We start from the raw sequence: 13,570 nt of genomic DNA, 5'->3' as shown, positions 1-13,570 counted from the left end.
ATCTATCTATCTATCTATCTATCTATCTATCTATCTATCTATCTATCTATCTATCTATCTATCTATCTATCTATCTATCTATCTATCTATCTATCTATCTATCTATCTATCTATCTATCTATCTATCTATCTATCTATCTATCTATCTATCTATCTATCTATCTATCTATCTATCTATCTATCTATCTATCTATCTATCTATCTATCTACCTACCTTGGTTATATCCCTCAAGAGGGATGACCGACAGCAAGACAAACACATACAAATACAAAGAAAATAAAAAAGGGAAAAAAAATAGCAAAAAACACACAAATTCAAATTAAATTTCATATGAAATAATGGCTTTATATAGAATAGAATAGAATAGAATAGAATATACCTTTATTGTCATTGTTACAAATGGGCTAACATATTGTGACAACGAAATTGGGCATGACACTCCAGTTTTACACATTCATAGTGAGGTATGAGCAAGAAGATAAAGGAACAGAGAAGATAATGTTATAAGACAAGGGGGATAAGGCTATAGTTATAATTTACATGGTATTTACACAAGAAATGTCGGCATGTGGGATGTTACATACAGGGTTGTCGTGATAACGTTGGTATCGTAACGGTTGTGCAATATTGCATTTGGTGCAAAGTCATCATAGTGCAAAAATAGTCAGCATGAAACAGGAAATGGTCAGACATTGTGCAATTTGAGCATTAAACGTAGTGCAGTCGACATGTGCAAGAACAAGACATGAGTAACATTATATTCGTATGAGGTAGTGTTGGCACGAGTTTAAGTTTTTTTTTTTTTTTTTTTTTTGTGCGGTGTCTGTTTGAGCAGTGAACAAACATAGTGCAGACAGCATGTACGTGAGTACCATTTTACATACGTGTGAGGTAGTTTTTTGCAACAGTTTTCAGTTTTTTGTGTGGTGTCTGTTTAGGGTGGTAATGGCTGTGGGGAAGAAACTGTCTCTGAGTCTGTTCGTTTTTGCTTTGTGTGACCTGTAGCGCTTGCCGGAAGGCAGCAGGTCGAAGAGATGGTGGCCGGGGTGAGAAAAGTCCTTGATGATGTTTTCTGCTCTGCTGAGGTAGCGAGAGCAGGCAATGTCCTCCAGACTGGGCAGAGAGCAGCCGACAATTCTCTGGGCTGTTTTGATGATCCTCTGGAGCTTTTTCCTGTCTGCTGCTGTGCACCCAGCATACCACACCGCGATGCAGTATGTTAGGATGCTCTCCACTGTGGCTTTATAGAAGGACACCTGCAGCTGCTGTTTTAGGTTATTTTTCCTGAGCAATCTCAGGAAGTGCAGTCGCTGCTGGGCCTTCACTACCACCGCTCTGGTGTTTGCAGACCAGGAGAGGTCGTCGGAGATGTGCACGCCCAGGAATTTGAACGAGTGGACTCTCTCTACACAGTCCCCTTTTATGATGAGTGGTGCTGGATTCCTGCCATTCCTTCTGAAATCCAGAATCAGTTCTTTTGTTTTTGTGGTGTTCAATATGAGGTGGTTTTCCGAACACCACGTTGAAAGTGACTCAACCTCATCCCTGTATGCCGCCTCGTCCCCTTCAGAGATGAGGCCGATCAAGGTGGTATCGTCAGCGAACTTAATGATAGTGTTTGTGGGGTGGGTCAGTGAGCAGTCGGAGCTGTAGAGGGTGAAAAGCAGGGGGCTCAGTGCACAACCTTGGGGGGAGCCAGTGTTCAGTGTTAGGGTGGGAGAGACGTGGGTACCGAGTTTCACCGACTGTGGGCGGTTGGAGAGGAAGTCCATTATCCAGTGGCAGATGGAGGGAGAGAGTCCTAGGTGTGCAAGTTTCTCCACCAGGATCTCCGGGATAATGGTGTTGAAGGCTGAGCTGAAGTCCAGGAAGAGCATTCTGACGTAGCTCCCCCGGTGATCCAGGTGTTTCAGCACGGTGTGAAGTGCTGTGTTTATGGCGTCGTCAGTGGAGCGGTTTGCCCTGTAGGCAAACTGGTGGGGGTCCAGTGTGAGTGGCAGGGAGTTTTTGATGTGCCGGGACACTAACCTCTCGAAGCACTTCATGACCACAGGCGTAAGAGCTACAGGCCTGTAGTCGTTGAGGCTTTCCACTGCTGACTTTTTGGGGATGGGAATGACGGTGGAGGTTTTGAGGCAAGGTGGGACGGTCGCCTGTGACAGGGACCGGTTGAAGATGGTGGTGAAGACCCCAGCCAGCGGATCGGAACAGTCCCTGAGTACCCTCCCTGGTACTCCATCCGGGCCAGTTGCCTTCCTGGGGTTTATGGTATTCAGCGCACGCCTAAATTCGTGCTCCTGAAATGTGAGGGAGTTGCTGCTGGTTGTTGGTAGGTGTGATGTGGCTGTTTGTGGCCTATCAGCTTCAAAGCGAGCGAAGAACTGATTAAGGTCCTCAGCTAGTGAAGCCTCAGCCTCAACAGTTGCCAGGTTGTGGCCTCTGAAGTTGGTGATGTGTTGGAGGCCCTGCCACATCCTCCTCGGGTCATTTCCAGCGAAGAGGTGCTCGATCCTCCTTGTGTAGGCTGCTTTTGCTTCCTTGATGCCTCTCTTCAGGTCAGCCCTGGCCACCCCGTAAAGAGCCTTGTCTCCAGACCTGAAGGCGGTGTTGCGGTGTTTGAGGAGGGTGCGCACCTCGCTGGACATCCAGGGTTTTTAATTTGGGTAGTTTTTGATTTTTTTATATACTGTGACTTCATCCGTGCAGTAACGGATGTAGGATAAAACAGGGTCAGTGAATTTCTGGAGGTCATGGTGTTCAAATACCTCCCAGCAAGTTTGATCAAAACAGTCCTGCAGCTTGGAGAGGGCTTCCTCAGGCCACGTTTGCATTGTCCTCGTTACAGGTTTTGTTTTCCTTCGGATGGGGGTGTATGAGGGGGTAAGGGGTAGGCATAGGTGATCCGAATTTACTAGGTGGGGGAGGGGGGAAGCTTTGTATGCGTTTCTGAGGTTGCTGTAAACGCGGTCCAAAGTTTTTTCACCCCTTGTTGCACAGTTCACATGTTGATAGAATTTTGGAAGAACAGTCCTTAAACATGCCTTGTTAAAGTCGCCAGCGATAATGAAAGCTCCGTCGGGGTGTGCAAGCTGTTGAATGTTTATGGCAGCGAGTAGAAGGTTTAGCGCTGTGCTAGCGTTAGCATCCGGAGGAATGTAAACAGCTATCACAATGAGCACAGTTAGCTCTCGCGGTATATAGAATGGTCTACACGATACCGCCAGAAACTCTAGATCGGGCGAGCAGTGTGCATCAATAATTCTGCTGTTATTGCACCACGCATTATGTACGTAAATGCATAGTCCCCCACCTCTTTTTTTGCCGGAGTCTTCGTTGCGGTCGTATCGGTGTAGCGTGCGTCCTGCTAGCTGAACTGCAGTGTCGGGGATCCGCGGGTCAAGCCATGACTCCGTAATCACAAAAATGTTGCTATTCCGTACGAAGTTGTTGGTAGCTATCCGCAGCTCAAGCTCACTGATTTTGTGTATGATGGATCTGGCGTTGGTCAGGAAGATACTCGGAAGCGCTTGTCGGTGTGGTCGTCTTTTTAGCTTCTTCGCTAGGCCTCCCCGAGAGGCTCGTTTTTGTTTGCGTTCCCCCCGCCGTCTCCGTCGCTTGTTGGGCGGGCAGGTAACCCAGGGAGATCCCGGTGGTCTTCGTATGTCCTTTGGGATGTTGTTGTTGGTGTTGTAATCGTGAAATGAGTCGAAATCTAATCTTTGACCCAGGTTAATAAGTTCCTGGCGACTTAAGGTGAACAGGTATTTATAAAAGAAAAGATGAGAGAAAAAAGAACACTTAAAGTAAAAAGATTTACTGGAGGGACACAAGCCGCTGCGTGTAGTCGCGCCGCCATGTTGAAAAAAAAAAAATAAAATAAAAAAAAAAAAATATCCATATGGTTTCACTAGAGTCACAAAATGATGATTTTTGTCAATAAAGATTTACATTGGCAACAAATTGTGGAAATGTAAACAACTGAGCAAGGTGATATCGTAACTGGTTACATCTGCCATTAGCCAAACGCATAATTGCCTTGCCACCTTTATATCTAAAGGAATGATTTTCTGTAGCTAACACTTCCAATTCAATCACTTCAAACATTTTGCATGTACTTTGGTCGTCCTAATTTTCCATAGAGAAACCCCAAATTACAAAACCTTTTTTTCACTTGTTGCAAACATGGTCCACCATCTGTTCAAGGGAATAAATGTCCATTTCAGCACCCCTCTTGAATGGGTCAAAAGAAAAGAAAGGTATATTATAGTGTACATAGATCCACAACCAGCATGAACATTCTGAGGAAAAAATGTAATATTGTCAAATAAGATGGTAATATTAGTTTTATAATGTCTGAAAAAAATTCTAGAAACTATGGATGAGTTCTCTAATTTGCCTCTCCTTTCAATAATTGTTTGATGTCAAAAAGTGAACTGCGGAATAGACGATTTGAAAGTAAGGTTACAATTTTTTGGAAGTGAAATCCATTTTGGTTCCCTTCGTGCGACATTGTAGCTACCAGTGGTGTGCATTATTTGATGTGTCCTTAAAAAATTTAAAGTAGATTTTTTTTCTATATTATTTTTTCTGTTAACTGGGTTCAAAGAGCCTTTCTATTTTTCTTGCCTCGCATAACTGCTTTTATCTTAACTTTAGCAACACTGTCCGGGACGTGTAACACATTAGGGGCCGGTCACACAGACATTTGCGGCTGAATCACGGCCAGAAATTTCTACCTTTGAGGCGGACACTATTGGACGCTTTGAGATCGCCATTCAGACGAGATACAGCAGTGCTTAACACGCGGTCGGAAATTCGCGCGCGGGTGGCAGCGCGAAAAAGTTTTGCGCTGTTCAATTCTTCAGAGCGCGGGTACACAGCCTTTCACGAGCGTATCGAGGCTGAACCACGGCCAGAAATTTCTGGCCGTGAAGCAGACGCTGTTGGGCGCTGTTGGACGTTTTGAGAGCGCCATATAGACGAGATACAGCAGTGCTTTACTCGCGGTCGGAAATTCACACGCGGTTGGTCGCGCGAAAAAGTTTTGAGCTGCTCAAAAGTTTGAGCACGCGTTAAACCGCGTGCCGCACACATGGTCAACACGAGGTAATGACGGGGAAATGACGTGCTATGGCCGCGGCCAGGGCGTGGTTACACATGGGTAGGACGGGAAATTTCAGCGGGTAATCATGGGTGGAGCATAGTAATAGCATGTTCTGCGCCTGTATCGCGGTGTTATTACGTGAAATTAGCGTGTTACGCGTGTGACAGTCAAAGGCCTTTCTCCGCGTATATACAGCGCGATTTGCCGAGCACACGTCAGTTGTGCTCGAGACGTCAAGGGGGTGAACATGGATCCCCGTCAGCGTAGTGACCTCGTCTTAATCCATTTTTATTTCTTGACATTTCTTTTCAAGATTATAAAATAAAAATAACGCCATAGCTTGAAATCTTGATCTTCACGGGACTGTGTCTTGAGCGGTTATGATTTCGACAGCCCGGTGTTATGCCGAGAAATACATCCCTGCCGAGATTTGCATCCCCTCGCTACTACAACCACTTTTACCTCGTTTTATCTCACTTTTAGGGAATGTAATGGCGAACATATAACCAAAACCACTTCGTCTTGCATTTGTTGGGAATGTAATACAACTTAAACCATTCCGTCTTTGTTTTTGTTGTGAACGTAATCGAACGGTAATGCACACCGTATAAAAATCCTCCCCCCTCGCGTGAATGCGCATTCTGCTGCGCTTCCAACAAAAGCGATCGTATTCTATATAAAACGCTTATTAAAACAATAAAGCGAGCTAATTATAACAACTGGGAGATCCTAGTCTATATAGCGCGTTTATTTAAACAATAAAGTTCGATCAAATTCTACAAAATGCGTTTGTTAACGCGGATGAAAAAGTCACCAACGTCAATGCACGCTTCCAACAAAAGCGATCGCAGCAGAATGCGCGTTCACGCGAGGGGGTCCACACGAGAAAATGACGCAGAAATGACGCGATGAGGAAGCGGAACAGTCGCCGGCGTCTGTTTGCGGGCATACCACCGATGAACAGTGGGTTGGGCAATTTTGCGCATTTTCCATCGCGGGCAACCACGGGCAAAAAAAAAAACGCAAAATTTTAGCCGTGATTCAGCCGCAAACGGCTGTGTGACCGGCCCCTTAGGAAGCAGGAATAGGGTGACAAGGGTGGCGGCGGGGAGTGAAAGTGATTTAATGCTCGTCCCCATATTTTTTGTTAGTGTAGCATCAAAATGGTGAAAGAAAGAAAAGGTCTGTTAAAAATACTGTCCAAATGCCAAGCAAAACGAAAAAGATGAAAATTGATCAGTTTATTCAAGCGCGTCTAAGAAATGCACTTAAATTACAGGCACCACAAAAGTAGCTTGACAAAGGCTGTATTGAACACTTAAGCTAGCAGGTGGTCAGCAAGCGGAACAATTCCAAATTCGAGACAACACTTTTAAGTATGTGTTAACAATGCCCAACTGACTTCAAAAAGCCCTTATGCTTTTTTTCCCACGGCACCTATCTGCTTTTATCTTACTTTTATCAGAGCAGTTCAGGGCGGAGCACATTAGGTTGGAAAGTAACGTCATTCTGGTCCCTACAGGTTTTTTATTTAATATCTTTTTGTTTTTATTGTAGCGTGAAAATGGTGAAAGTAAGAAAAGGCCGAAAAGGCCTTCTTGTGGAGTCCAAACGCCAAACAAAACCCAAAGAAAGATGGAAAAGAAGAGTTTATTCGAGCGCATCGAAGAAAGTCCATTATGAATGAGCTGATTGACTTTAAGCCAGGAGATGGGGCAGAGAGTAACAACGTTCCAAATTCCGTACAACTCCTTAAATTAGTGCTCACAGTCATTTTAAATTTGTAATTAAAGGTTTAATTTTTGCATGAATGTTTTGAATTTTTATAGTTAATATCACAATATAAAATCAATAAATCAAGTTTAATTAATAAGTTTCACAAATATCACAAATCATAAATCATGCTAAGATTTTTGATACCTTACTTATTGAAAAAAAAAATTAATAAATATATATATATATATATATATATAGACAGCACGGAGGCGCAGTGGTTAGCGCTTGTGCGGCACAGTTCATGTCATGGGAACCTGTCGTGGGTTCAAATCCAGCTCCAGACTTCCTGTGCGGAGTTTGTATGTTCTCCCCGTGCTTGCGTGGGTTTCCTCCGGGCACTCCGGTTTCCTCCCACGTTCCAAAAACATGCATTTCAGGTGAATTGGCCGGTCCAAATTGTCCCTAGGTGTGAATGAGCGAATGAGTTGTCTATCCCTGTGTGCCCTGCGATTGGCTGGCAACCAGTTCAGGGTGTCCCCTGCCCACTGCCCGGAGATGGCTGGGATGGGCTCCAGCCCCCCCGCGACCCTAATGAGGATAAGCGGTACGGCTGATGAGATGAGATATATATATATATATATATATATATATATATATATATATATATATATATATATATAATGTGTGTGTGTGTGTGTGTAATGCTATTCAATGCATACATTAGTAAAACAACAACAAATATCATGGGGTAAACAAGTGAAATCGAGTACCCTGACAGATGGTGCCAGACGTTGGTTTAGTCACTCACAAAGCAGACACCGGTCAAAGCCTACTCATTGCACTTTTAGTGGAAAACGGCAGCCCTGCCACAGACGTCTCTGTTGGGCGGCAAAGTTATTCTTGATTAGTGTGCTGTCTCTTTGATCACAGCAACTGACAGATCTGTGGCAGATTGTCGGTGTCTTTTTGTATTTATTCTTTTTCAAAAACCAATGAGTCATCCTGCTCTGTCTTCCATCTCTGCAAGCTTCGCTTTATAATGCAAACAGCAAATAAACACATATAGAAATATATATGTAAAAAACTGCTTTTGATAAACATTTGGCATGATGAAGGGCTTGAGATTTCAAAGCAGGATTGTGTATTTACTCCAAGAGAGACGGTAAGTTTTCTAACTATTTTAATGGCACACCCTCATGTCATCTATTGCAAGTGAAATGTTCCAAAACAGTGACTGTGTTTACACGCAGGCAATATTCATTATGGCACTTGATTATTGGATCTCTGAAGAATAAACACACAAATAACATACGAACCATTTTCGAGCATTCCGATTGCAAAGGCGAAGCGGGAGCAAGTTTTTTTGCAAATAGGCATCGTATCCGGATATTACTTTCAACATTAAAAAAAAAATATATTTTATTTTTAATGTCATTCACAAAATTTAACAAAGTACCACTCCATAAATTAGCACAATTGCAGTTTCTTGTGTGAAAAAGCTGTTCTAGTAAATGAACAGTAAAAAGCACAGACTTACACTCTATATTGATGGATACACCTGTGTCAAAAATAAAATGAAAATGTCCTAGAGACATCAGCCAGAACACATGAATATTTTTTTCTGGGTAAGCAGAATTTTACTTCTATCATTGGTCCCTGTAATTCAAGTAATAAGAGCTTTGGTGTTTATAAAAGGTCCTGGAGAAGGGATCCACACAAACAATTGGATTACTGTAAAGTATGTACATGTACGAGACATCAGAAAATGTAAGTACCAATTCAACTGATTGGAATACTTGCACGCGGACTTCGACCTTAAGTGGATTGTTTTCATTTGCATGGCTATACATGATCGGAATACTGTTTCCAATCAGATTGTTGCCTGCATGTAAACGTACCCCGTGAAATAGTTCCCTGATTATCTTGTGGCGTTATGAATTACTCAATGATATAAGTGCCTAAAAATGTAAAGCAAACATATGTTTTAGACAAGTAAAAAAAAAATCCTTATGGTTTCTGATTTTCTGCCACCAATTTTGCTGTGAGGGGAATATGGGTCCAATCCCATCTTGGGTAAAAATCAAAGTCCTGCTCGAAGTCAATGTTAATGAGTTAAATCTAGATGCTCCACAAAGTGGGAAAAGGCAACTACACTAAGGAATGTTGATTTCAGGTCAGGTTTCATCCCAGGCTGCAACATTTTCTAAATTTTCTCAAAAATGTTCAATTCGTTTTCTAAAAACGTTTTTCATGTTGCAAGAGAAAATTATGTTCTCCTATACAAACCCTGAGATAAAATTAACATTTGCTAGCGAAACAAACCTTTGGTCCAATGTTCTAACTGCTAATGATCAATTTGGATTTCTAGGGCAAAACCGATGTTTTGGTGTCACCTGTTTACACCAAATATGCTGGTCTATTTCCCATAAAAAACATAGCCAGAAAAGAAGGGGTGACATCATTATCAACATTCCATTTTGAAGTATGCACAGATGGCCACGCGCATTTGTCTAAACATATAATTTATGTAGGCCAGTGTTGGGCGCATTACTGAAAAAAGGTATTTGTTACAGTTACTAGTTACTCAAATTAAAAATAAATTCAGTCACCGCCAGATTTCTGACTCCAAAAAGTAACACATTATTCTAAAAGTACTCACATAGAAGACACCCTTAAACTGCTTTAAATTAGCTACATGAAAGAAATAAAATAAAACATTTTTATACCAACCTGTGGAAGTTGCGAACCCTTTCAATTTCTTGGTTTGTGCAATCGGGAGAGCTTGTAAACCAACACTTAGCCGAGACAATTCATATCGATTTTGTCTTTAGACCTTAATCCAATATCTCTTTTTCCATTTCTGGATATTGTCCAGTAAGTTTTTTTTTCTTTTGACATTGCATTCCATATCGTAAAAATATTTTTACAAATAAAAAAGAATACAATTTATCACACTTTTAATATTAATTCTCTGCTCATGTATTCCCCATTGATTTCCAATCTGTTTGTTCTTCCTGTATTAGCTACTGACTGATTGCGGTCAATGGTGTAAAACAACTTGACGAACCTAAATTATGTATGCTCAAACTTTTTCATTTTCAAGTTTCGCTAAACGCCATAATGTCAACAAAACATCTCAGAGGGAGATTCTATCACCATCAACTTTTCAACCCACTAAAACCTGTTCTGAAGCCACTTGCAGGGTTTTGGTGCTGCCTCGTGGCTCTCTGACACTTCTTCAGAAATGTTTGTTAATGGAAACATACTAAATACATATACTGTATATGGTTTCTGTAGGTCAAAACAATTAAAGTTTTCCGGTGAATATAAATGGATACAGTGTGTCAGGGGTGGCCAACCCGGTCCTCGAGAGCCGCATGTCCTGCATGTTTTGGAGGTTTCTCTAATCCAACTCAGGCGATCCCAATTTTTAGCTTGTTAGCAAGCTGTGTGAAAGCTTGATAATGATCCAGGTGATTGGAATCACCTGTATTGGAGCAGAGAAACTCCAAACACCTGCAGGACATGTGGCTCTCGAGGACCGGATGGGCCACCCCTGCAGTATGTGGATCCTCGGTTTCTTTCTTAAAAGGCTTATATGTGCCTTTTAATTTTTTACGACTTCAGAATTATTATTACTATTTTTTTTTTCGTTTCAATATTTTTGGGGTTTCCGATCAGAAGGTAAATGCAGTTTTCCATACTACCACGCAATGGCGTCAAAGTATCATGTTAAGTCAATTGTGCCCTTAATGGTTATACAATTAAACGGCCAGAATATTTTAAAATTATAATTTGACAAGTGCAGAAGTTATTTGTTCAAAAATGTTTATAAAGTGCAGAAATTTCTATTTGTTAAAGAACTACTTGAGACTATAAATTGCATTTGTTCTGGAATATTAAATAGGTAAATAAATAATTGTTACGTACTATGCAGGTTTTGACTATCGTACATAAGCCCCGTGAAAAAACGAGGAACTACCATATTCCCTTTTTGTCTTTTCAAAAACGTATTTAATGCTCACTGTGTCCAGTCTTGCAGCCAAACATGTCTGGGGTACAGGTGACACAATTCAGATGTTGCAGTGACAAGACTTGTCGGGCTGATTCTCCACCTCCATGTCTGTTTTCTGTTTTTTTTCGAGATCTGCCTACCACTGACTGAGAGAAAAAGGGCCACAATGTCTGGCTCCCAATGTTAGCAACATGAAGCATTCAATTATTTCGACGTGCACCCGTTGTGCGCAACACTGATTTTTCACTCCAAACAATAACCATTCAATGGAAGCAACAAGCTCACCTGCAATTTGTCCAAACCTGCCGTATCCTGCAGATCTCATATCATAAATTATATGTAGAGCTCTGTATATCAAGAAGGGATTGATTTTATATGAAGGACAAAGAAAAGAAAAAAGGCTTTCGAAAACTGTACTGGCATTTGTTGTTGGCAGCACCGCAATGCAGCAAGCATGTAAACTGGGGCATTCAACTGTTGCCAAGGCCAGACTTGTTATCTGCTGTGTGACGGGTTACCGAGGGTGATGTTAAATTAGCATGTAGCGGAATGGTATTCAACAACGCTACAGTAGTACTGGCGAGCTCATACTTTTTTTTTATCTTCCTCCCCTCGTTGTGCCAAGTCATCCTCCGAATGAGTAACTTTTATATCTACCTTTGGCAGAAGCAAAGAAATCAGTGAACTACACCTGAACCTTATTTCACCGCAGCGTGAGTAACTGAGACGCTGGTATTACATATCTACGCCTTTAAAATAAATTCGCAGAAACAAGGCATGTTTTATGAAATACTAGCTCCAAGGTTAGGAAACAAATTTGCAAATGAATGAGATGTGTGAGAGAAAGTTGGTTGGAAGTGTTCAAAGTAACTAAGTGATGAAATGAGAATATTTAAGTATAAAATGGTCAAAACAAGGTCAAACATTATTGACCCATTCGTACTTCTGAATCGAAAACAAATCTCATTTGGCTTCAAAAAGATGAATTTGAAATTATCCATGTTTATTTCAAAATAGGCCCAACGAAATGAGAAAAGTGAAATACTTTGATGATAAGATATTGTGTCCATAGCAACTTGAATTTTGTAACAGCTATGTTAACTATTCTCTTTCATTCATCATTTTAGTAAAACAAATCTACCATCATGCTTTATCAAATCTTTATGGTAGTGTCCGATTTGTTTTTTACTTTTCTGTGAAATCCATTTTTCTTTTTCTATTTTGTTTGTATTAAAGTACAAAAAGGAGGAATCGGAAGAGCATTTGTTCAAAATACCAAAACAAAGGATTATACTATAATATTTGAATTTATGCATAGTATTAGTAGTTGAGTACTGGAATCTGGTAGGGCACGTCTGGAAATTCAACTCAGCCTAAAACACATTCAAAAAGTAGAAATATTGTCAAGAAATATTGTTAAAATAATGAACAGATAATATATCAATGTGTAAGGATTTCAATTGAAAAAAATATATATTTCTGAACAATATTGTGAAATTCCATCATTGACTGTTTAACAATATATTCTACAGTGTATATATATATATATATATATATATATATATATATATAAAATCTCATCTCATTAGCTACACCGCTTATCCTCAGTAGGGTCGCGTGGGTGCTGGAGCCCATCCCAGCAATCAGTGGGCAGGGGACACCCTGAACTGGTTGCCAGCCAATCGCAGGGCACACGGGGACAGACAACTCACTCGCTCATTCACACCTAGGGACAATTTGGACCGGCCAATTCACCTAAAAGGCATGTTGTTGGAATGTGGGATGGAAACCGGAGTGCCCGGAGGAAACCCACGCACGCACGGGGAGAACATACAAATTCCGCACAGGAAGTCTGGAGCTGGATTCGAACCCATATATGTATGTATGTATGTATGTTTTAAATTCACATTTTTTTCCAAATGTTATGCATTCTTTTTCTCTTGTAGAGTATTACTGAATAGAAATGTAACATTTTTTTTTAAATATCTGCAAAATATATCATTAAGTGAAGCAAGAACCATTAATAATCCGAGAAATAATTAATGTACAGTGTTTACAAGAGTAACTTATAAAATCCTCATTCTACAGTTGTAAAATCCATCTGTTCAAACTATCATCATTTTTTATAGGCAAAAATCCCAAATGTGTATTTTAAAACTATTTTTCTCTTACTCTTAATATAAAAGTTACATTGTTGCAGTAATGTCTCTGTGGACTATTCGGTATATTTTAAAGAAGTTTGAAAGACTGGTCTGTGTCATTTTTTTTCTTCCTTACTTGTTTAGCAACGGATACCAAAAACCTACCCTTTGAACGGTAGTATGTCCAACTTTTTATTTCTACTCTGTGTTGTCATTTTGCTGGCATTTGAATATGCTCAGTACATTTTCAAATGTCCCACCGATGATGATAGTTGACATTCAGTCCTTTGCATAGAACATAGATACCCGTCGTTATTCCCACGCTTTGTTGAAGTGTTGGTGTGATTGTGGAAATCATGACTTCAGTGAGATAAAATGTGGTAGCAACGAAAATCTTAAAGGTACATTGTGTCATATTTGACTACTAGACGGCACTGTATCATCTAATGAAAGGAAAACCAATGCCAAATAAGCACGGCGTAGCAGCACAATACCAAACAAAAATGGCGGTGACTACTAGGTATGGATTCAGCTAGTAAAAGAAATCCAAATTTCTCGACCAATTAATATTTGTAAACATTAAAATTGGTATG

Source organism: Urocampus carinirostris, chromosome 3 (assembly GCF_059441175.1).
Source record: "Urocampus carinirostris isolate Australia breed hairy pipefish chromosome 3, RoL_Ucar_1.0, whole genome shotgun sequence".
Taxonomy (NCBI): domain Eukaryota; kingdom Metazoa; phylum Chordata; class Actinopteri; order Syngnathiformes; family Syngnathidae; genus Urocampus; species Urocampus carinirostris.
This window is presented reverse-complemented; position numbering follows the sequence as displayed.